The sequence below is a fragment of the Protopterus annectens genome, chromosome 1.part0 (genome assembly GCF_019279795.1).
Source record: "Protopterus annectens isolate FY-2018-M chromosome 1.part0, PAN1.0, whole genome shotgun sequence".
Taxonomy (NCBI): Eukaryota; Metazoa; Chordata; order Ceratodontiformes; family Protopteridae; genus Protopterus; species Protopterus annectens.
In genome coordinates this window covers 1657472241-1657499821 of record NC_056725.1, presented here as the reverse complement: position 1 = coordinate 1657499821, position 27581 = coordinate 1657472241, and positions in this window count along the sequence as shown.

Genomic DNA, 27581 nt, shown 5'->3' with positions numbered 1-27581 from the left:
GCCCCAGCACATCTGGGACCCAACCCAGGACATCCTCATTCACTGGTCCTGCACCACCTTTGGGGGAAACTGCCTCAGGAGGATGGGGCCCCCTGGGATTGGGTGCGGACAGGAAACCATCATCCATAGCCAGGTCCCGGGTTTGGTGTGTAGGCCATCCAAAAGGAGTTTGGTGGATAGCTGCACCAGATTGAGAGCCACCAGGCACATCTTGAGAGTCAGCCTACTCCTACTGTCCAGCCCCCAGCACAGCCACCTTTGGGGACGTGAAGGTGCAGTGGGGACTGCTCATGGGTGGGGAACCCAATTCCACTGTATCCATTTAGAGGCTCATGGGTATCTGATTCCCAACCACCCTCTCCATCCAAGGTGTTTATTCCCACATGTGTCATATACTGCCCCTATCTGCTGTCTTGTCTGTCTTCCTACCCAAATTACCTCCCCAAATATATCTACTATCCTTCCCCAACATCCCAATCTCACCTTAAGAAAAAGGACATCTTTTCCAAAAAACAAATTTACACCCCATACATAGTTGTCCATTTCATACACATGTCCACTGGACACATGTAATCTGGTCCAATTGGCTTGACAACACATTGCTGTTGTCCTCACCCCTCTCTCATGGGGTTGAGTGTTCAAATTCACCTCGAAATTCTGTAAAAATTTACAGCTGTTGCTGTAGAAGACATGGGCAGCTATGGATCTTTCCTACACCCATCCTGGACATCCCTAGATACCATTCATACTGTATTTCCCTCTGCAAGTCCCTTTTTTCACCACTTTCCTATCACCCTTTTTCTTTTCTTTTAAAGAAATTAGCGAGGGGTAAGCGGCACTAAGTGAAGCTAAAACAGATTAACTGTATGTTGGCATCACTTAGCATTATGCAAACCCACTTACAACTGCTTAAAAGTACCTTAATCACTCTCTATCCATCAGTCACTGTTCTGCCCAGCAAAAAAAAGGCAGCCCTGCCAAGTCTCCAACCCAGGATGCAGTGTTTTACAATCATATCAACATACCAGTACACCATTTGAACTACACAAAGCAGCAGTGCTTTAACAAACATATCATGCATTCTGGTCATTTTACAGTAATGAAAAAAAAAAAAACATCACTCTCAATTCTCAAACACATGAAAATGTAAACTATAGTCAAAGCAATGTACCACTACACCATCTAAGCTGTAGTAAGCAATGTTGCTTTTTCAAACGTATCATGCAATAGAGGCATAAAAAATTAGGGAGAAAGCTATGTGGAATCATTCATGTGTTGTATATAGACATATACACACACACACACACACACACACACACACAAATATATATATATATATGTATGTCTGTTGAAACATATATATGAAAAAGTAGATAAATAATATAGATATACTGTACATATATAAATATGTAACGGAAGGAAAATATAAATATATATATATATATATAAATATATATATGTGTGTGTGTGTGTGTCATACCTCAGATCCACCTCTTAGTGCAAGAAACCTGTTTAAAGGCTGTAAAATGGGGGGAGTGAAATGGACCACATATAGGGACATATTTCAAATATCGCTGTTAGAAACAAAGATGTGCTACAGCAACAGGATACATTTCAGCAGGCAATTACTGAAGGATATGAGGATGGAATTTTAAATGTTATGTCATTATTTACTGACATAAATCCTTGGATCATCACAATGATTTACTAGACAAATGCAAACAAATTGTGGAACAGAACAAAAGTATGGGCCAAACATCTGGATATTCTGTGAAAATCCTGGCAGTGGAGAGGTATGCTCAGGCCCCCTTAGTGCAATGAATCTGGACCAAGCCTGACAAAGTACGGGACAAAGGCATGAAAGTAGGGACATATCCAAAATACGTGCGTGGATACGTTGAGAAAGTTGATGTGGTAACACTGTATGTCTTATATATTGACTGACATATCACAAGTCTGGGACTCAATTGCTTCTCATTAGTTAGTGACCTCGATCCCCACATCATCCCACTGATGTGTCAGGAATACACAACAGTTATCGGGACCAGACCAAAGATATTGGCCAGACAACTGGACATCCTACGAATATGGGGACATAACACAATATTAGGGAAACTACACTGAGTTACCAAGCAACATCTAGACTACAATCATACTGACGTAACACTACCTAAATCCAGCTCTGGAGCTGTACACATGCATTTGTAACTATAAGAGGCAATGTGGGCATGTAACACTAGTGGAAAACAGACACTAGTGTGAATGTGCGTACCTACAATCAATTCCACCACAATCACAATGACATACCAGTAGCAGAATGAACACTAGAGTATAATGACTATGTGAGCAACAATATCCCATTTGCCACTCACACATTACCCCTACATATACTACATATACTCCCCCAAGTCACAGTGTAGTGGGAATCTTGAGGTGTTATGGGACATGTCATGGTCTGCCTGTACAAGCATATACAGGTGATAGGGAACCAGAAACTGGGCCAGCATGCACAGTCAGATCGAAAGGGCCCATGATACTCACATATACCTCCCACCCTACAAAGCCCAAATAACATGTACGCACTACACTGCTACACAATCCTGAGAGTCTGTTAACAATGGCCAGGCATACACAGACTTCTCAAATGTATAGTTTCTCACAGAATGTATAGGTACAGGACTCATCTCTATGGCTGCTTCCTTATTACATGTCTGGGGGGTGTATGACATCACTGGGATGGTAGCAGGAATGAAGGCAATAACTAATGATACTACATACCTCTGAACCTCTTCCTGCATGACATCTCGACAAAGGCTGACATAATAGGGGGACTGAGGCCCAAACACAGGGGTATATTGGACATATTGCTGCTATAAATTTAGACAGTTGCTGGTGTTACAGGGTTTGTTATAACATAACTTTTCTGAGGAATATTAAGTCAGTAACACCAATGGATGTTAACATGTACTGACTGCATTCCCAGAGTATCCTACTGATTAGCCAAGGACAACAACTGTCAGTGGAACAGACCAAACATATGAGCCATGCATCTGGACAGTGTATAGGCCTCTGGACAGTGCAGAGGTATGACCGCAGTCATGTAACAGAATGGAAATCCGCTGACAGCTGCCAAACATGTCCCCCAGCACCTTATAAATCACAGTAACACCAACATGACAATCCCCCACATCAGCTCTGGACAATTACTCATGTATATTCAAATATAGCATGCACTACAGGGATGGAACTGTAGTAAAAAGCAGATAGTGGTGCAAAAATGTCCACCCAAAAACATTTGCACCACAGTCACAGCAACATACCAATACCCAAAATTAACTCTAGAGTAGAACAACTGTCTGAATTAACATATCTTGATTGCCAGTCACACACTACACCAACACATACTGGCCAAAATAAGTTTACTGGGAATCCTGAAGTGTTACAGCACATTTCACAGTCTGCCCTACAATCATACAGGCCTGATAGACCACCAGCAGCCATAGCAGCATGCACAGTCAGATAGGTAAAGAATGTATGACACTCACATCTGCTACTCTCCCTAGCCAGCCCAACAAACATCTACACACAACACTGCTACACAGTTTTGTCAGTCTGTTCACAATGGGCAGACATACATAACTGTCATATGTACAGATATCCACAGAATTTCCAGGGTGTGGAGCCATAATCTTGGTCGCTGCCACATACCATGGCCAGGAGTCTGCTAGGTCACTGGGATGATAACTGGAGTGCAGTCAGTAATTAAGGATATACCATACCTCTGCACCTCATAGTGCAGGGCATCTGGACAATGCATAATGTACTTGAGGGACAGGTGGCCAGAAAGAGGGACATATCGCACATAATGGTGTTACAAACTGAAACAGTAGCTGGTGTTACACGTGTTATTGTACCATAACATCCCTGAAGGATATGATGTCTGAGACACCAATGGATGTCATCAGTTAGTGACTACAATCCTCACATTATCCTACTGACCCCACAAAAACAGATGTTGTTTGGGGAACAGACCAAACGTAACAGGCAAACCGCTGGCCAGTCTGTGGACAACATGCCAGTTGAGAGGTATATCACTCTCAGCTGTCAAGTCACTCAGAACTGTCAATCTAGCAACCCTCCATGTGTATAACAGCACTAATGACATACAATATGTACCCAGTTATGGAGCTTTGCCCACCATGTTGTTGGGCTGTCTCCACATGTCCTGTCCTGTGAGGTATTCCCACCTACTGTTTGTGAAGCTGTAGCCCCACACCTCCGTAATGTCCCTTGCACAGGCAAGAAAAGGGGCAAGGCCCATATTAAGGATGTCCCATATATTGGACTAGCAGCAGTGTCCAGGCCCACAACACAATACTATGTGGGCAACTACATGCCTCAGCAATACCGGACAGGACAACATCAACCCCCTCAAGGTAGGCTGAATGCTTATGGTGAACAGCAGCAATACACAACTACCATCATGAAGTAATTGCAGGATAGGCCAAGAAGGAACAGGTGCCTCATTGGAAGCCATGTCACCTTGTTCTGCATAAGCAAATAAGGTCACAGGTGATGTACCCTAAGGCTGTCTTTGAGTGCAAACTGGATGTATCCTCCAAGTTGATAGAAAACAGGTGATGCATTACCATGAATGTGCTGAAGGATACACGTCTGAAACTGAAATGTATGCCATTATGTCATGACAGCAGTCCTCGATGACGTGGCCAAAACCTCAATACTCTCCTGTTAATATAATAATATAATATTAATATCCAAAAGGAGATAAATAAAAATATACATCTCAAATCCCCAAACCAAGATAGTGTAGTAATCAGAGTCCCAGCTTTACATGCAGGCATACATGGTTTGAGTACTGCAACAAGCAATCCAAGTTTACATGGGAAAGTAGTGTTAGAAGTACTATTTTCATATTAAAATATGTGGTAAGTTATTTTTCTCACCCAGGGTAGTGTAGCTGGTGTAAAATGGAAGTGTGAGTGCATATAACATGTGAAACCACCCATGTATACACATGTTCCATACAGTATAGTTACTCCCCTTGCTACTGTAATGAAAGCACATAGAGCCATGTCATGTAATGGAAATCATATATAATTAGTAAATTAAGTCAGTCTGATATTTTATAAGAATGAACTGTGAGCAATGGTTAGCAATGCTCAGCTATGCATAGCAGGTTTAAGCATTGCTCAAACATAAATGCCAAGCAGCAGGTAGCTCAGTGCACTGGTAAGCATTGCTAAGTGAAGCCAACACAGATTAAGAATCTATACATTTAACAGTATGTTGACATCACTTACTGCTGCACAATCCAACGCAAACCCACGTACAACTGCTTAAAACTGCCTTAAGCTCTCTGTTTGCATCAGCCTCTGTTCTGCCCAGCAACAAAATAAACAGCCCTTGAACCCTGGACCCTGTACACCATAGTCACAGCAAGTTACCACCAAGGCATCTGAGCTGTAGGATTTGCTGTTTTTTTTTCAAACATGTCAATAGGGAAGAAACATTGTGGAATCACTAATGACTGGTATGTACACACATATATATATATATATAACAATAAAACATATACATATATAGATATATATGTATGGAGCTACATATATATATATATATATATATATGTGTGTGTGTGTGTGTGTGTGTGTGTGTGTGTATATATATATATATATATATATATATATATATATATATATGTGTGTGTGTGTGTGTGTGTGTGTGTGTGTGTGTGTGTATAACAAAATATAGATATATTACCGATAAAGACTGAGGTGTGTATATATATATATATATATATATATATATATATATATATATATATATATGTGAAAATATATATACATATATACTTATACATGTATGGGGATACAGATATATGCCAGGGAATGTATAAAAAAAAAAATATACATATTTATATATATTTTTTTCATTTTTCCATAACATGCAGCACTGTCATACCTCAGAACATCTTAGTACAAGGGGTCTGGACTAAGCCAAAGAAAGTTGGGGGACAAGGGTATGGAAATAGGGACACATTGTAACTAATTGGGTAGATAAACTGAGGACATTGCAGTAACACTGTTTGTCCTCACATACTGAATGCAATATCAGATGTCTGAGAAATCAATTGCCTGTCATTATGTAGTGAGTCCATTCCACACATCATCCCACTGAATTGTTAGAAATACACACCTGTCATGGGAACCAGACCAAATATATGAGCCACACAACTTTACATCCTATGAACACCTGGAGAGTTGAGATCTATGAGTGCAGCTATGTAACATTAAGGAAATTATACTAAGCTGACAATCATGTCACCAAACACCATCCAATATACGGTCAGAACAACACCCCAGTACCCCAAAGCAGTGCTGGAGAATTTCACATGCATTACCTAATACAGCATGCACTACAGGGATGTAACTGTACTGAAAAAATGATATCGGTGTGAAAGTGCATACACACACCCAATCGCACCACAGTCACAGCAACATATCGGTAAGCCTACCAAACGCTACAGTATAATGACTGTGTGGACAGATATATATTGAGTGACAGTCACACAATACCTCTACATATACTGTCCCAGGTCACAGTGTAGCCAGACTTGTGTGGTGATACGGGACATGTCTCAGAATGCCCATACAAACATGTACTGCTGATAGACCACTGGTAACTGGAGCAACATGCACAGTTGGCTATAATAGGACACATGTCACTCACATAGGTCCCCCCACCCTACACAGGCCAACTAATAAGTAAACAGTATGCTGCTACAAATTCTTGATAGGCCATACACAATGGCAAGACATACACTGACCTCCTGACTGTACAGTGTTCCACAGGTTGTCCAGCCTTTGACTTCATATTTATGGCCCCTACCCCAGAAAATGTGTGGGATTCTACAACATCACTGGGACGATGTCAGGAATTACAGCACTAAATAATGATAGACCATACCTATCCACCTCATAGTGCATGACATATAGACAAAGCCTGACTAAATAGGGGTACAGTGGCCCAGAAACAGGGGCTTATCTACAATAGTGCTCTTATAAACTGCAAAAGTCATTTGCAATAAGGGGTATGGCAGTGCGGTAACACATCAGGTGTGTCATAGCTGAGGTACAGCCATACACAATTACCAGGTCTGTATAACAGTTATTGCATGTGCCAGAGAGTTTATGGGGCTGAGGGGTGTATACAGGTAAGTGTATGGTAGTAGACATCAGCAGCTCTTGTAAAGTGGACAATGGGAAGTGTATTGGATGTAACACACCTCAAATTGTTGTAATCCACACTCCAGAGGATATTGTGTCGACCAAAAACACAGCAAATACCATTCAAATACAGACACATGCACAGGATCACAATTGCCAGTGTTAGTTTTAGAGCCCCTACCCATCTAGTTAGTGGTACTATAGTGTTAGGCAGTTATTGCAGGTGGCACAAAGCTTATAGTGTGGAGAGTGTTCCACAATACATGTAAAGTGAATTACATCATGTGCCCTTGTAAGATATGGCAGTGGGAGTATACTGGGTGTGAATGGATTCATAATACTGTCATGTATGTGTCTACACACTCCCAAACACTGCTATACACACCAATGTACACATACAATGTGTCAGTACTTTGATTAGCAGCCCTGCCTCTCTAGCTATTCATTCCATTCTATTGCACAGCTGTTGCACATAGCACAGGGCTTATAGATCTGCAGAGTGTCTACAGATACCTCTACCACTGATGTAGAAAGCAGCCCTCATAGAGTGAAATGTAGGACATTTGCTGGGTGTACCATGGCCTAAAATTCTAAACTATGGCTATACAGGATACACTCAGGATACTGGTCATGCACACGCACATTTGCCAGGACTCAGATTAGAACCCCTACCTATCTAGTTATTGTTACTAAAGTGTTATGCATTTAATGCATGCACCACGGAGCTTGAAGGATAAATTGCTTTCCACGGTTCCTCTAAGGTGAGCAACATCACTAGCCCTTGTAAAGAATGGCAATGGGAGATGTACTGGGTGAGAATGGACTCAGAATACTCTAACCTACAGAAATATACACAATGACAAAACAGATACAGTCATACACACATTTGCCAGAACTGAGGTTAGCAGCCCTGCCTATCTTGTCAGTCAGTCCATACTGTTACATAGTTCCTACACACAGCACATCCCTTATTGGGCTGAATAGTGTCATCAGATACCTCTACAGTTGATGGAGACAGTGGGCCTCATACAGTGGACCTTGGGACATGTACTGGAGTACCATGGTTTAAAAATATAAAACTCACCCCACATTGGATATAGTACTCATTCAAACACAGGATACTTTCTCGCACACAGAGTCACACATTTGCCAGGATTGAGATTAGGACCCCATACCTATCTAGTTATTGGTACTGCAGTGATATACATTTATCACGCGTGCCATCGTCTTTGTAGGGTAAAGACTGTTCCATGGCTCTTCTAAGGTGAGCAACATCACCAGCCCTTGTAAATTATGGCAATGTGCAGTGTACTGGGAGAGTGAGGCCTCAAAAAGCTGTCTCCTACAAATATACACACGTACAAACACTTGCATACACATACGCACACACACATACTCACATTTGCCAAGACTCAGATTAGAACCCCTACCTATGTAGTTATTGATATGTAGTTATTGGAACTATAGTGTTATGCATTTACTGCAATCACGAGGGAGCCTATAGGGTGAAGAGTGTCACAAGGTACCCTTAAAGTGTATAACATCACCAGCCCTTGCAAAGTATGGCAATGGGGGTGTAATGGATGAGAAGGGTGTCAAAGTACTTTCACCTACAACTTTACACACTCACTAGCACTTTTATACACAGTCATGCACACACATGCATTTGCCAGTACTGAGATTCATAGGTTCATGTTTTCATAGGTGTGTACCAGGCTAATGGCCATGGAGCCATTACAAGCCTAGCCCATAGGAGTACCCTGGCATCATGCCACCTGACATTTGTCCACAGTATGTCTTTCGACTATTGCCACTTGAATGATCCCCATGGTGGCAGTTAAATTCCCCATCCACTCATCCAGAATTCTCTTGAAAAGGGCCAGTGAGGTTCTCTGATTGACATGTATGTGACATATAGTCCATAATGTCACCAGTCTCTGGGTTATGGACCTGTCCCCCAGCATGTTCTGTTGATTGTGGTAATGAGGTTGTGGTCTCCATGGCATGTGGTGCAGATGGAATGGGATTTCACTAGATGTGGCATTCCTAACAGAGCTGGGCAGACATAGCTTTGTCAGTCAAGCAGAAATTGAATGTAAGTAGCCAAGATTTGACCGAGAATACTTGAGGGTATTGGACTCTGTCAATATAGTACAGTTGTTTAAGGCCTAGAGTCCTATTTGTGAGGCACATTTGCAGTCTCCCCAGTTGTTGCAGGTGTCTAGTGAGGTACTTGGCAAATAGGTCATTGTACTTCATGTTTGGCCTAATGAGGGGAGAGTAGAGGGAGACATTGACCTCCTCCTTCCTGGATGCAAAACCCTTAGTTATGAGTAGTGCCACATAGATGCACTTTCTGTCCACAGTGGCAATGTGGTGGTCATAAGAGAGGTCACTGTCAACCTGTATTCCCAGACCTGTTATAGTGACATCTGTGTCAAGTGGACTACCAGCGATGTGGTAATTCATGGAAACCACGTTGATCCCAGAGGGGATGGCAAAACATTTCTTGCCATTGAGTCTAAGGCCAGTGTTTGGACAACAGTCATAGGTCTCAGTGGGGACTGTATGAAGGATGTCAACATAATTTGGGGATGGAAACACAGCACCCACCTTGCAGTTGTCTGCAAACATTGTCAGCCAAAGTACCTTTGTGTTGGGCTGGATGTCAGAGGGGTATGTACCATACATGGGGAACCAGGACCAGACCACCTGCTACTTCACTTGTGACTGGTTAGCAGTCTGATATGGAGTTCACTGCCTTCACATTGTGAGTTCCATCCATAAGCCAGTTTGCAACCCACCTAGTGACATAGGGGTTGATGCCTAGCTGAGTGTGTTTGTGTATGATTCCTGAGTGGGGAATGGTATCAAAGGATTAGAAGCCTACCTATCTTGTTTTTGATACCATACTGTTACATAGTTATTTCACATAGCACACAGCTTATAGAGCAGTAGAGTATCTACAGCTACCTCTACAATGGTTGACAACAGTGGGCCCTGTAAAATGGACATTGGGACGTGTACTGGGTGGATCAAACGAAAAGATTGCAAAACCCACCCCCAATGGATATGGTTCACAAACAAAACCACACACACACACACACACACACACACACACGCACACACATGCACACACACGCACGCACACACACACACACACACACACACACACACACACACACACACACACACACACACACACACACACACACACACACACACACACACAATACTATTCTCACTTGCACACATTTGCCAGGATGGATATTCAAACCCCTATTTAGGTATTGCTACTACAATGTTATGCATTTACCACATGCACTATGGAGCTTATTGGGTGAAGGGCATCCCAAGTTACTTCTAAGGTTATGGATATCAGCAGCCCTTGTAAAGTATGGCAATTGGAGATTAACTGGTTGTGGACGGCCACAAAATACTGTAACCTACAGATATACACACATGCAGGCACAAATATACTCTCACACACATTTGCCAGGACTGTGATTAGTATCCCTACCTAACTAATTTGTTGTGTTATAATAGTATGCAGTTACTGCAAGCACCACAAAGCTTATAGGGCTGACACCTGCCCAAAGGTATCTGTAAAGGTGACTGACATCAGCAGTACTACTAAAGTAGGACAATGGGAAGTGTACTGGGTGTAATTGGCCTCAAAATCATTACCCTACAAACACACACTTTTACATTTGCCAGGACTGAGATTAGAACCCCTACTTAACCAGTTTGTTGTACTGTAGCAGTATGCAGTTATTGCAAGTGCCACAGAGATTATATGGCTGACAGCTGCCCAAAGGTATCTGTAAAGGTGACTGACATCAGCAGTACTGCTAAAGTAGGGTGATGAGAAGTGTATGGGGTGGTATGCAACTCAAAATGGTACAACTGACACAGGATATGATTCTCACACACAAACATACTTTCCAGTATTGAAATTAGAACCCCTGTCTATCTAATGATTTGGACTATAATGTTAAGCACTTATTACACATGCTACAGAGCTTACTGGACTGATAACTGGCCAAAGCTGCTGATAAGGGGAATGACATCAGCAGGACTGATAAAGTAGGGCACTGGGTGGGAAACTTATCAAAATATTTCTTCTTACAAACAGACACACATGCTTATACACCCATACACACATTTGCCAGACCTGAGATTAGAACACCTGCCTAGCTAGTGATTTTGCAATATAGTTTTGCAAAGTTATCACATGCACTACGGCGTTTACTGGGCTGACAACTGGCCAAAGGTGCTGATAAGAGGAATGGCATCAGCAGAACTGATAAAGTGGGGCAATGAAAAGTGCTGTGGGTGGGAATGGCCTAAAATAGTATCACCTACAAGCAAACACTCCCTCACTCTCACTTGCCAGTATTGAGATTAGAACCCCTACCAATCGAGTTATTTGCTCTATAGTATTACACAGTTACCACACATGCTACAGAGCTTATAGGATTGAGAGGTGCAGCAGTAGATCCTGTGAAGTGTACTGAGTGGGAATAGTCTCCTAATACTTAGACCTACAGACACGCACACACACAAACACACACACACACACACACACACACACACACACACACACACACACACACACACACACACACACACACACACACACACTCAGACAGTTAATGTGATATTATACATCTAACCTCAATACTGTTACACAATGGGGATCACCTTTTCTGCTGGCACGTGCAACTGTTTACAACTGTTATGCCACTGTCCACAGCAGGACATCACTGTATGCCATTCAGGGTATCTCTGTGTGTGACTCACTCTGTGTCCCCCTGTGTCTCTCTCTCTATCACTGTCTGTCTCTCACTTCCCCACACCTATGTGTGTGCATGCTTGATGTATGTTGTTATCTGTTGCCAATATATATGTGTGAGTATCTCATGCAACAGATGGAGATATATCACATATGGGCCACCTACAACTAGCTGAGGGTAATCCTGTCTGATGTGTGTGTAGGGGAACAGTTGAGGTGTACATAGCTGTCTGCATGCATGGATATATATATATATATATATATATATATATATATATATATATATATATATATATATATATATATATATAAAATACAGTCATATATTCCAGTGTGGGTTCCAATACATCCTGTGATTCTCTAAGTGTAGGAGCATGCCCAGTGTGACCTTCTATAGTTGGAGTGGGACTCCATTCCAGAGATAGGTGCACTCCAGTCCAGGGTTTTGTGTGCTACAGCCATACCTCACAGGAGTACACAGGACTTTCCTCAGGGTACTGGGTTTGTTTAGCGGACATTTTCTGACATATCTCTAGCCTGACACTACGTCATTACCTAGTGCCAGACATCCTCAGATCATCACAGTGCTTCACCAGAGGAATACTAGTTGAATGATGCATAGACCAATATTATGAGGGCAGCTATGTACATTCTTGCCAAACAAGGCCATTTGTGAGGTGTGGCTACAACCAGTTGAGTAATGACACGCTGTGTATACAGTCCAGCAACCTGGTGATATACTGGCTGGGGATCTCCTGCTTGTGTGGCATCTTTCTAACCTGAGATGTCATATCCTTGTGTGGGCATACCTCTCACCTGTACATTTTTTGGCAGGTTGTCCAGGTGTTTGGCTAGAAGTATCACCCTGTCTACATAAACTTGTGTTTTTATGGCAAGTTAGTTACATATATTTGAAGAGTGATGCTACAAAATAATGACAGACATTACTGTTTCAGACTACATAACCTTCAGACAATTTCTGCTGTTGCAAACCCCTCATCCTACCAACTTTCTCAGTATATAAGGGTGGTATTTGCAACACATGCCTATCATTGTGCCTTTGTTCCACTTTTATTTCTGCCCTTGTCCAGACATCTTGCTGTCAGAGGTTGAGAGTTATGGGGGTGGGTACAGAGTGTATTCTACTGTGCAGGCATGCCTATTATATGCAAAAGCAAACATAAGAAAAACAGATTATTGAAAATAACCACTGGCAAAAATATGAAAAAGCACATATTCACAAAAGTTGTGGCATCTCAGCTACACATCCTTCAAGATGTCCCTTATATGTGTAGTATATTCCACATAGCACTGTGACTTACAGGTATGTCAGTGGCAGAGCATTGGTTGTCACTGGCAAGCATAATGGCTGGCACGTCAGTTACCTGCACATGGCCCTGTCAAAGACAACACTGTACCTAGGGCACTATGAGATGACTGTCAGGAGAAGGTGCTGGCCAGATCCTGACAGTATTAACCACACATGTACATAGCTCATTGACCCCTGCATATTGTGGACAGGCAACATGTTTTCATCTGTATTGGTATAGCCCTGCCAATGTGTGCTATGCTGATATTTCCCTGCAAACATACATGTTACTCCATTTGTGTGGATATATGAGGAGGCCACATCTGTCAACTGTACACATTTGCACAGACTGTACTGATATTTGCTTTACATTTTGTTTACATTTACCATACTATTGCACCCTGTCTTGGGGACTAGAGGCATATCAGTAAAGAGCACAGGTAAGATTGTAATGGGATACCTTTGAGTTTCAGACTTTTTACCCTTCATAGTCTTACTGCAACTGCGGGTCCTGCTGTGCTATCACTGTGTGAGTCTGTAGGGGGATAATTCAATATTGCCACCATTTGCATGCCTTTACCAGACATTTATCTCTTGTTTTCTACAGCTAATTTGCTGTGTGGGTGTGAGGGGTGGGTATGGGACCCCCACACTGACATCCATGCCTGTAACCTATGACCTCCCAGTTACTTGTCCTCAAACATATACTCAGTGGAATTTGCCACCTTGGGTACTACTGCATAATGTGTGGAGGCCAGATTTGGCCAGAAATTTCCTCGTGTGCCACATAGCTGTCAGTTGTTTACTGCCACCCCATTCTATTGCATGCATGCAGCATTACCGTAGATATGCTAGCAAAACATACTAATCCATTCATTTATTGTTAAGAAGACTGACTTACCTTGTGCTTGCAGCAGTTGTGAGAACGGTGCTTAAGGGACGCCTATGTTGGGTGCACACAGTACACAGCCTATGCATGGTAAGTTACAGGTAATGTGATATGTGTGTTATCCATTTTACTGTGTGTGCAAGTCAGAGGGAGGTGTCAATCCCTGGGGTCCCTACGGTGTCAGTGTGTGTGCTATACATTGCCTCTTTGCCAAGGCCTGAGCATACTTGGCACGCCTCCATCTGCCTACAGGAACAGGCTCTGGGTTCTCCTCCTCTGAGTCCGTCTGTGCCTGTGGGAACCTTGGCAATGGTAGTGGGCTGTGTGGTTCTTCCCCATGCTGTTCCTGCTGCAGCTGTTCCCACAGGATCATATTGTGTAGCATGGCACATACTATGAACATGTGTGCACATTTGGCTGGAGAGTACTGCAATGCTGCACCAGATATGTCAAGGCAGCAGAACTGTGACTTGAGCATCCCAAACACATGCTCTATTATGATCCTGGTTTGTCCATGTGCCTCATTATGGTATTTTTGTGTGGGTGTGTGTGCATTTCTGATGGGTGTCATCATCCACGGCTCCAGTGCACAGCCAACATCCCCCACCAGATGGCCATATGAGATGTCCCCACTGGCAAATGACTGGTACAGCTGTGATGAATGCCAGATGTGGGAGCAGTGATAGCTTCCAGGGCTGCCAGCACACGCATTTATGATAATGCCCTGGGCATTGTACATGACCTGGCAGTTGATGGAGGGGACCCCTTGCGGCTTACGTAGACTCTACCCTGTTCACCTGGTGGTGCTTTGATGTGAATGTGCATCCAGTCTATCGCACCCAGTACCTCCGGGTATTCTGCTACATGGTGGAAGAGACGCATATTGCTGGTCCTCTCCTCACGGGTGTTGGGGAAGTAAATGTGCTCACTGACATGTAGTAGCATGCCATCCAGGAACTGGTAGAGTACCATGGATGCAGATGCCTGTGAAACCCCCATGATATCCCCTGTAGGTCTTTGGAAAGTATCTGTAGCTAGAATTGTTAAGGCTACACATACCTTGGTATCCACTGGGACGGTTTCCCTTCTGTTGGCTCTAGGTCCGAGTTGAGGCTGACACAGGTCAGTGATTTGCTGAAGTATGTCTCTGTTCACCCTGTAGCGCTCTACTATCTCCATATCATGTAGCCCTTGGTACGTTACCCTAGGTATGAACACTCCTCTTTGGTCTGTGGTAGTTTTCAGCATTATCTTCCTGTCCACCCTCAGCCTCTAGCACATATTGATGGATCAAAGCAATGTTAGCCCCTAACATTTTCCAGTTAAAATTCCCCTGCATGTGTACGCCAATGGTGCAGAATTTGTGGGAAAAAACAGACTGCAAGGTGTTTCCATAGTTTATACAGTTGTGCTGCAGATGCTGTCTGTATGATTGGCTGATTATGATGCATTCCACCTGCTAGCTATGTAAATTGTATTTGATTGCTATTATTCTGCTATTTTCCATTTTTCCTTTATTTTCCTTCCCATTTCCTTCCCTTTTAAGCCTCAAGGCGCAACGCGAAAACCCAGTGCCCAAATGTAAACAGTCCTGCTATTTCCATTTTGTTTTTGTTTCTTTTAGACCGAGTGAGTGCCATGCAAACCCATTTAGCTAATGGAAACGTGAAGAAATGGCCCTCCTCTGGACATGAACATGCTCCTCATTTCATGGAATAAGTCAATACAGCTTCAGACACACTCCCTTGCTTAGCTGTGCTTAGCTAAGCTTATCTCTGCACCATAGGACTCCAGTGTGCTTACAACATGCCTGACACACCCCCTTTTCTTGTCTGTTGCCCCTCCTAGTTACACAATCATGCTATAGCACCTACACGGTTAGGTGCAGTTTGGCACTTAGAAGATTTTTGTGATTCAGTAAATTTCCCCTCATTTACATACCCCACTGACTTAGTCCATAGTTACTGCACTAACACAGAGCCTTTCCGCTTGACAACCACTGTTCCCTGGTATTGTTTTGATTCTGCATGCCATAGACTATAATGGAAAAATGCAGATTTCCTTTAAAATTCAGTTTTCACTTTTTTTTATTTCCGACATGATCCCGTTTGAGCGCCGCTGCCTTATGCTTAAATGGTCAAGATCACCCCCCCCCCAAAAAAAAAACTTTGATTTTTATAAAAATGAAGCACTTTTCCATGTCAACGGCCAAATATTTGGCCATTGGCATGCCTAAAGACTATAATACATGCTTTTTTTGGGAGCTGTCATGCCTCCATTTTGTTAGTTGCAGAAATGTATTCGGTTAGTAACCGAATACATTTCTGCAACAAACACTGTTCTTACACAGATACCTACCTGCTTGCTGAATCACTAATTCACCTCATTTGCATGGTTTTCATCAGAAAATGAGGTAATTAGCATTCTGCACTGGTTTCTGTGCAAGAACAGTGTATTCAGGCTCATGCACGTCAAAACGCTACTTTACTGGATCGTTCAGCAGCCATATTCCATGCAGGAGTGGCTACACTGTTCTGCACAGAAAAAATAGGTTACTGAATCCCACTGTGTGTAATTGTGACAATGAAGACAACCCTGTAACATATAATAATTGTTGGGGTGTACAGATGACCAAAGTCAAGTGCTGATGACCTAGAGGAATTCATACACTTCTTGCATGAAACACAGGACGGAAGAATACTAGTGGCTGTGGACTTAAATTTACCAGAAATGAACTAGATTAATATTGATTTAACAACATTAGTAGGAAAATTGTTCACAACATATGTTCAAGAACAACAATTGCTTCAGATTGTATAAAAAAAAAAACGCTACCTGGGAACAGAACATACTAGACAGGTGAAACCTACACATAGTTTTAGAGTCTGCGCAATGATGCAAGGGTGAGCAGCAGGGTTAATTACATATTCATGCTGCACACCACAGTTAAACATAAACAAGAGTGGTTTCATGGCATGTAACAGTGTTGCCAGCCAGGAAACTGTATAACGCAACATGGATAGTAAACCTGTTTGCCTCAGAGCACAGTAAGTTAGTGGGATTGCGCGGAATGCCACAATGATTACCAGGGCTTAACATATAGTTATGTATTTGGTCCAAACACAGTACAGGACAGTGTGTACAGTGCAAAGTATTGTGAAATCCCATTTCAGGCATTCTGTACAGAAGTTTTGCAAATTATCTGTAATGATGCATGGACTGCCATGTAAAATAAACACTCAGGGAAAGTGGGTGTATTGAGCAGGGACATACAGATGAACTGTAGTAATAAACACAGGGAAATAGGACAGGTGAAACAACCTAACATATAGCAGATTAGGGCATGTCAATGGAAGAAAGTTGTACCAGGAACACCAATGCATATCAATATGGTACAATATGAACTGAACAGTGAAAATGTGTATTATGTGACTGTCACACAAGGTGACATAATAATGGAGAAGATGTCTTTGTGAGATAACCATCCTTACATGAACAATGTAGAGGACATCTACCAGGGATGATATATACACTTGGGATAAGGTGCATATTGTGAAGATGTGCAGACTGATTTTCCTGAATATGAGTGTAATTTCAACAGAAGTCTCCAACAAGTGGGACACAGGTAAAGGCTCATGGACAACAGTAAAATCAGCATGCACAATCATGGGCAATATCAGAATAATACCACCACTAATTTCATGTTTCTGACATAAAATATATGATACTGAGTGATCAGAGATAGTTTTGCACAATCAGACTTGTATAACTATTATGACATGAGAACACTCTACGAGAGTAATCACACACACTGACTTGACACTGTAACATCTGCTGGTGGTGTTAGGAGGAACACCACTATACCTGACATTATGATCAATACAGGCTAGTTGATTCATGTGCATGGTGCATATGTATATATATATATATATATATATATATATATATATATATATATATATATATATATATACTTCCCAACATCTTACCTACATTCAACTTACTCATGACCATAAACTCATCTTTAATCCCTCCATCAGCCCCTCCCTTGTCTCTCCTTCAAAAAGCACCTACCCAACAGACTTCTAAGATCCAATAACCAGAATTTGCTTGAACTGCACAAGCCTGCTCAACCTCCTGGCAAACACCTACTATCCTTTTCCCTAGCCCACCTCTGGAACTCCCTGTCACCTCTTATTCATACTACAGACAACCACTCTACCTTTAAGACCCTGCTTCAGTCCCATCTCAAAACCCTCTGGGAATGTTCCTGCTCTCATCCCATATGACTCACCCTTTTTTCCCCATTTCTCACACTCCTTTACATCTCTCTTCTCTTCATCATACTGCGGTTCTCTGACTACTGCCATCTTCATTTTTCTCATTCGCTCTTACTTTTGCTCTACTTTTTTATTGTCACACCCTTCTTACATTCAAAAATTAACACCTCTTATCCCCTATCCTACTTTAACTCTGCTAAGATTTCATGTAAAACTATAATATCAGTCCTGTGTTATTTCACATTGCAAAAAATCTAACAGGAATATGCACCAATGGATTTTTCTTATTTCAATTGACCTATTTCTGTGTGTGCGTGTGTGTGTGTGCAAATTTACCTTTTGCCCTTTTGACTGCATTTTCACTGCAATCGTGGAATTTTTGTCATGTTGTGTAATACCCTCATTCTTCAGTAGTATTACATAAATGTAAATGCATTGTCTTCATATTATATTGTTGTTCATGGAGCTTTTCTCCCTGGGAATCCATTAAAAATGGGCTCTTCTTGGCCCAGTGGACTATCCTGGTAAACAATATGTAAAAAAAAAAAAAAAAAAAAATATATATATATATATATATATATATATATATATATATATATACATATATATAGATAGATATATGTAGAGAGAAAATGAAAGAGAGAGAGCGTGCACAGTCCACACTGTTATGGATGTTACCATCAGTGTTGTCAAACAGCTATGTATGTACTGTGTGCATCACCAGAACAGGCATCACACATGAATCTGGTGTAACAACTTGATGGGTGTTCTGCACCATCAGAAAGTAATGTTTATGCAACAAAATGAATACCTAGGTATGGCCAATAAAATGTTTAAAGCTCACTGTGGCAAAGGTGATACACATCAACTACACATCACATTACTGGAGGATGTGTAAGGAGCTACATGAAGAATGGTGTATTGTGCTCAGTCATTGGTGTGATGAAGGCTGTGAACTATGGAGGTATTATGGCCTGTCTGTGATGTGGATGTCCATCACAATCTCAGTAGTTGCGTTACATACAAGGGAGTAGTCTGCACTGTGTCCACATACTGATGGACTTTTCATATACCATCTACCCAAGGGCAGAGGTCACATACCTGTTGGCCTGATTGTAGGGAGTGATGTTTACATTATCCTTGGGTTCTGCATTTGTTGTCATGATATAACAGATCCCCCATGTTTTTGTTTCATTGCAGGTATTGGCATGGCGGTGGCAGTGATTTTTGGTCTGTGTTGATACTGTCAGTATTATACCAGTATCACAGTTGGAGTCAATGTTTGCTCACAATCTGTAGTCCTTCAGACAGCTGTTTGGATACAAAATGTGTATATCATTTGTGACATCTGCGACTTACATAATGGAGAGGAAAGGGCCTAACAAACAGCTCTGTTGTACATATCTGATCAGTGGACCTGAGATATAGGCCACATCACACATTTCAACAAATTTGGATGCCACATATGTGATCCCGTGGTCTACCCACTTGATGATACAGGTGTTTATGACCACATATGATAGTACTGAGTGAATACCTCAATGTGGATTTCTGTCAAATGTCTTGGACTTTTCAAGTTCCACAGGACAGTAGTGTTGTCATCATGCATGCCGTTGATTGGGAATATCTAGCAGATGTAACAGACACGATGTAGAATTAACAACTCATGCAGGTGTGTTGCACACAGCTGGTGGGATATTACTAGCTTCCATTTACGAAAGGTCCATGATGACATGTTGGTCTACCTCACTGACGAGAAGAATCAGGATGTGTCTGTGCATGCATGCACCAGGTGCTTTCCCCCAAAACTCAAACGGATGCATGTTGATGTACACCCTTCTACAGGAGGATAGTCTGTGTGGAGGGTGTGTTGAATTGTGTACTCAGCCATGTCAAGAAAGTGTATGTGTTGAGTCTCACTATAGGCAATCTGTGATGTCACAGCTCATTGATTCGATCTGATAGACCTGGATGAAGGTAAGACAGTGCATACTGCCTATTTTGATCTGGCCTAGAGTTTTGACACAATCCACCATGCAAGTATCATTGAGAAATAAAAAGCACAATGGGGCTGGAACTCAGGAACTCTCACCACGATAATTAATCTTTCGAACAGTTTATTCACAAATGAAGTCACAAAAGAAGTATATATCCATCGACCAACAAAAACATAAGCGCTTTCGTCTGGCGTTTGCCAAACTTTTTCAAACAGTTAATTGATGTGTTTCCCTTCCTTTAAATATATTCATTCCTTCTAATTAAGTTAATTAGAAGGAATGAATATATTTAAAGGAAGGGAAACACATCAATTAACTGTTTGAAAAAGTTTGGCAAACGCCAGACGAAAGCGCTTATGTTTTTGTTGGTCGATGGCTATATACTTCTTTTGTGACTTCATTTGTGAATAAACTGTTCGAAAGATTAATTATCGTGGTGAGAGTTCCTGAGTTCCAGCCCCATTGTGCTTTTTGGTTTGTGGAGTTCGATTTTGTGTTTTTCTCATATCATTGAGAAATACTCCCAGCTGGGGATTAAACCTTACCTTACTAGATGGGAACCAATTGGCTCACCAACAGAACACATACTGTGAAAGTTGGTGAATCAACTATACCAGTAGAGCTGTTACCACTGGTATACCCCAGGGATCTATGCTTCACTCTTCACTGTTTGGAATCTGTTTCTCAATAATTCAGGCTAAAGTATGCAGACTTTGGCTTACCGCATGTTCTCATTCTTGCATATTAGGTGCAATCATTCAGTCCACCAATGATGTTAACATACTACTGGAGGGGCTGATAAAGACCAATGACTGGTGACAAAACCAGACAGTCAACAACAAATGAAAAAAATGTGTCTGTATTTTGTTCTTCTGCAAAGTATAATTCCCTGTTAATTACAAACATTGACAACACTCCCGCTATGCTGAAACCCAGTGTTGCAAGAGCTGCGAACACAAGTAACTAGCAATCTGAAATCCGACCAAGTGTCCACAGTGATATTGATGTCATGCCATCATATTCATATCTGAGGATTATATAACAGTACTATACTCTAACCTCATTAGAGCACTAATAGAGTATAATGCTCCCTTGCTCCCTTTTACATGTACCTCATCAGACACATCTAGCAGTTGAAGAGACCACAGTGGTTTCCCCACCAAGAAAACACAGGGCCTACAAACCATGCCATGATGTATGTGGATAGACTGAAAGCCATGTCACTGTAATCAGTAGAATATAGGATGAGATTACTTCTGCCTGGCCTCCAGGCCAGTCTCTGTCCCTGCCCTGGAGAGAACAGTGCACTTCCACAAATTAGATATAGCTGATGACATCAGCAGTGTCTGCTGAGAATAATATGATAATAGCAGTGTCCCACATGCTGGTGTAAGAGGGTCTTTCTAATGTCAAGCAAGTGCACAAACACACACACATCCCAGTTGACTGTAGTGAGAACAGAACCCCTACCTAAGTACACTGTCTACAGAATTCTGTATTAAGGCAAGCACCACAGCTCAAGTCTGTCTTGGAGAGTCTCAGACAACACTTTATAGGTGATGATATCAGCAGTGTCTGTGGAGGAGAATATGGTAATAGCAGTGTCCTACATTCTGGTCTAAAAGGCTTTTTTGAATGTCAAGCAAGTGCACAAACACACACACACACACACACACACACACACACACACACACACACACACACACACACACAAACACACAAGTTCACTGCAGTGAGAACAGAACAGAACCCCTTACCTATCTAAGTACACAGACTGCAGAGATCAGTACTTTATCCAAGCACCATGTCACAAGTCTAACTTTTACAGGGCTACAAGACAGCTTATAGTGGATGACATCAGCAGTGGTTGTTGGAGATAAGACTTTGGGATGCCTGCATGAAATGGATGTGTAGGCATGTGCAAGTGTCAAAATACTGTTAATCCATGAGATTAGAGTGGTAACTGTAGGATACACACTTATGCTGTTCTGGCGAGATAGACACACACACATGCTGTTCTGGCTAGATAGACACACACACACACACACACACACACACACACACACACACACACACACACACACACACACACACACACACACACACACACACACACACACACACACACACACAGCTGACTACAGTAAGAACAGAACCCTCTGCCTATTTGAGTACATAGACTTACAGAGCACAGTACTTTATGCAAGTGCCACGGCACATGTCTGACTTTTACAAGGCTGTAAGACAACTTATAGTGGATGATATCAGCAGTGGAGGTTGGAGAAAAGATGTCGGGAGGCCTGCGTGAAATGGATGTGTAGGCATGTTTAACTGTGAAGCGAGTTTTAGTTCTGCATGTTACCAAATTGATGTGTATTGCATATCACACAGTATTTTTTATTAATTTATGTAGTGTAGTTGATATATTTGTGAACAAGTACTGAGAGACCAGGGCTGCAGTACATGGGGTGAGGTGACACATGGCTGCATTGTAAATATGTGACATATTGTTAGATAGGGCTTTCAGTTTGTTATGTTTGCACATGTAGTTTCATGGCATGAAGATTAAATGGACATTAAACAGCACTAATACATGCTAATATTGACTTTGCATAGTGTGATGGTGAGCAGTGGGTTTGCAGGACAATTGGCAAAGTGTTTGCACATGTGAGATACACATTTCCATTACTTTCCCTGTCTGTGACTAGTTAATCAATGCGCAAACACAGGGTTCATTGTTAAAATTCTGAGAGCTAGTACTGAGTGCATGAAACACACCTGCTGCTAAGCTAACTCTGTGGTAGCAGCTGTAAATGCATTCACACATTTCTTTTTGAGCCCAGATGATACTCAGTTCAAATCCAGGTGTATACTTTGAAATAAACAGAGATAATGCAAATAACATTATTTTTTAAAGCACATTCAGCATGTTTTATTGTGTGTTGACCTAGCACAGCAGTGTTAAGCGGCATTGCAGAAAGGTAACCACAGCACTGTAGAGCCACTCACTATCACTCAGCATTGGTGCTCAGTGCAAAACTCTGCGCAAACACAGAGGCCAAAAAGTGAAGGAAGCCATTGCTTTTTCTGGTACTTATGGGTCTTGTGTGTGATTCTATTTTTTGACAGATTATAGGTGTTAAAATGGGTAGGCAGGAAAGTAGTGAAATGAGGACCAAGCAGAGAGAAGTACAAAGTGAAATCAATAAAAGTATATGCAGGAGGGAGGTAGGAAAGAACCATAGCTACCCATTTCTTCAACAGTGTAAACTGAAAATATGTGCAGAATATTAACTGAATTTGGATTGTCACATCCAGAAAAAGGGGTGACAACAGCGCAATCAACTGGACTGAATCAACCGTATCAAGAAGACACATGAGCAAAATGGAGAGCTATGTATGTAAAAATATTTTTTCCATGGGACAGGTGCCTTTTTCTAATTCAGTAAGATAGGAATGCTGAGTAAGGGACATTGGTATTTCTGGGTCAAGTAAGTTGGGTAGGTGAGGTAGCAAATGCAAACAAACGAGACACAGGGACAGTGGGGGACACTAAAGGTTGGGGGACACCATGATTGGGGTGGCAGAGGGGACAACACAAGCTCATGCCCTTCAAACATGGAGATAGTGAGCATCTAGTCCTCACCCACTGGACTGCTATCACTGTCTCCTTACTCTGCTGAGGGTTGGAGCTCTTGACATCTTCTCCTCCTATGTACCATGAGGGAGAGTAGCTTCTCTGTCCAGAGTAGGTGTACATCAATGGTGCAGTGCACAAACTTATGTACCAACCCTGGCATCTCCTGGCAGATGATGAAATACCCACCTCTGCCACTACTCCTGGAGGGTACCACTGTACCAAATGCCAGGATAGTGCTACCTGAGGGCAAAGAAAGTGCAGAGGCAGCAGAGGCAGGGCTGCCAGGTTGGGTACCAGACATGCTGGGCATTGGTTATGCAGCCAGTTGAAAGTGGCATGCTGACCCACTGGGGCTGGCTTACCTCATTGTGCTGTGAAGCATTTAATGATTTGTTACAGATGGATGACATGGAACATTTTGATGATACATACTAGAAAATAATACTAAGAGATAAGAGTTGGGATAAGAGAAAAAATAGATATAATTAATACCATCAAATGCGACATATAATGCATTCACACAATTATACAACTATTTTATCTGAAGTATTACATTTAAGTATAAGTCCTAACAACTACACACTATAACTACATATTGCTGAAAGTAATCCTTGCATTGTGCAAATATTGCACATATGCATGGTTCAGTTATACAGATTAAGTTTACAACAGGACATTTATGCCACTTCCACAGAGTTTAATTTATGTGCTATTGCTAATGAAATGCAGTATTGTATAGTTGTTACTTGTGGTATTTGAACCCACATCCTCTGACTAAAGCTTATACTTGACTCCAAAAGTTGGTTTGTGCTACTGACCACTGCATGCATACTTGTACTTGCAGTTAGGATATGCATGCCCGGTTTGCTACAACTGTACAGAAAACACAAAATCTATCTTTAACTTTTAAAGCTATAATAATACTTCTCTTGTGCTTCATACGTAACAATGTGTTTCCCTCAGTCTCTCCATTGGATCAGCATGAGCACAGTGATTAAACTCCATTTTGGCATTAGCTGTGGAAAGAACAGAAAAGAAAAGAAGAGCATTATGCTTACCAGTCTTGCCGATATTTAACTTTCTATGTATTACAAATACTGTCTTATTATAGGTTCATAGGTTGGTACTAGGCTATTGGCTCTAGGGCCTATGCAAGCCTAGCCATAACAATTCCCTGGATATTTCTTCCCACAATATTTACTTCTCTGGGCCCCTGTCTAGCAGGGCGACTGACATGATCCCTGGGGTGAATTTCCTATCTCCCATCCAATCATCAAGGTTCCTTTGGAAGAGGGCCAATGAGGTGCTCTGCTTGACATGTATGGGCAGTCTATTCCAGAGTATGGGGAGTCTCTGGGTCAGGAACCTATCCCTCCAGCATGTTTTGTTCATTGTGATGACAAGGTTTAGATCACTGGAGCGTGTGGCTCTGAGGGATTGGGATTTCTTTAATTGGAACATGTCCAACAGCTCAGGGTTTGACATGGCCTTGCATGTTAAGCAGAGATTGCCTCTGAGTAGACGATATGCCACAGAGTATAGCTGGAGTATTTTTAGAAGGTCAGCATATGGCATCTGCTTTAGGCCTGTGATTCTTTTAGTTAGGTATTTCTGTGGCCTTTCCAGCTGTTGGAAATGTCTTGTGAGGTACATACCAAACGGGGCATTATACTCTATAATGGGTCTAATGAGGGATGAGTACATTGGGACAATTACCTCCTTTTTTCTGGATGAAAAGCCCTTAGTGATGAGGTGTGCCACATAGAAGGATTTCCTGACTGTTGTGGCTATGTGGTTATCGAAAGTGAGACCACTGTCCACCTGTGTCCCGAAGTCTCTCATCACACTTTTGATGTTTAGTGTCCTGCCACCTATGTGGTAATTCATGGGTACATGTTTTTTTCCAAAGGCGATAACTATACATTTCTTGGCATTAAGCTTGAGCCCATGGCTCTGGCACCAGGCATCTGTTTCTGTAAGGCCCTTTTGTAGAATAACCGCATCATTTGGGGATTCGATAATGGCTCCCAGTTTGCAGTCATCTGAAAACTTTGTTAGCCAAAGTCCTTAGTGTTGGCCTGTACTTCAGAGAAGTAGATGCCAAACAAGAGTGGTCCCAGGACTGAACCCTGAAGTACTCCACTTGTCACTTGTCTGGAGCTGGATTTGGAGTCAGCTGCTTTTACAGTCTGGGTTCTGTCAGTAAGCCAGTTGGCAACCCATCGAGTGACATAGGGATTTATGCCCAGCTTAGTAAGTTTATCTATGATTCCAGAGTGGAAGATGGTGTTGAAGGCCTTGGCGAGGTCCAGATAGGCTGTGTGGACAGTCTTACCCTCATCCACAGCTCTGGAGACTGATTTGAAGAAGTCAATCAGATTCAGAAGACAAGATCGGCCCTTCACAAACCCAAACTGGGAGGGGTCCAGTGTTTGAAGGTTGCCAATGTCTTTGTTTATAAGTTCCATGATAATGCATTCCATGCTCTTGCAGATCAGGCTTTTCAGACTGATGGGACGGTAGTTCCCGGGATCCAAGGTGGATCCTCCCTTGTGGAGTGGGATACCTGTAGCTGTGCGCCACTCAGTGGGCACAAAGGTTGAGGTGAGGCTATGATTAAACATGACACTTAGGTGAGGTGCCAGTTCATTTTGTAGTTCATGTAGTACACAGCCTGGGATGTCATCTGGTCTCATGGATGCTGTATTCGTAGCTTTGGAGAGAGCGGCTTCTACCTGTGTGGAGGTGAGAGGAGGTGAAGTTGACACTAAATCGATCTGCCAGGATATTGGCAATATCCTTGGGATCAGTATATCTAATGCCATTCTGTTGTAGCTCAGAGCAGATCTGAGCATTGCCATTTGATTCTTGACATAACTATAGAATGCCTTGTGGTTGTCTTTGGAATCTTTGGCAATTTTATTTTTGTAACTAGCTTTTGTGGATTTTATGAGGGATCTCAGCTTCTTACTGAGGCTGGTGAGGGAGTTTTTTTGCATCCTGGGATGTTCCTCTTTTTTACAACAGTTTCTTCCTTCTGTTGTATAGTTTGTTTATAGCAGGGGACCACCAGATTGGCTTCCTTTTTTGGAGAAGAGCATATTGGTTCTATTTGGGATGGCACGATTCATGCACAAGTGCATGTGCTCGTACAGTGCCTTAATGTAGGATTCTGCAGTCGAACTTCCAGATCCAGTCTGCGTGGGTGTTGTGAAGTTTGTCACTTCTGACTTCAGCATCTTGAAGTTGGCTTCGGAGAAGTTTTTTAAGGAGGTTTCCTTACTGGGGGGGGGGTGGGGGTGGGATGTGGATGTCAAGGGTGATTTGTTTATGGTCAGACCTGACCAATGAGGGGGTGACCACTGGTGTGGAGCATCTATCTCCCATGTTGGTAATGACCAGGTCTAGGATGTTGGAACCCCTG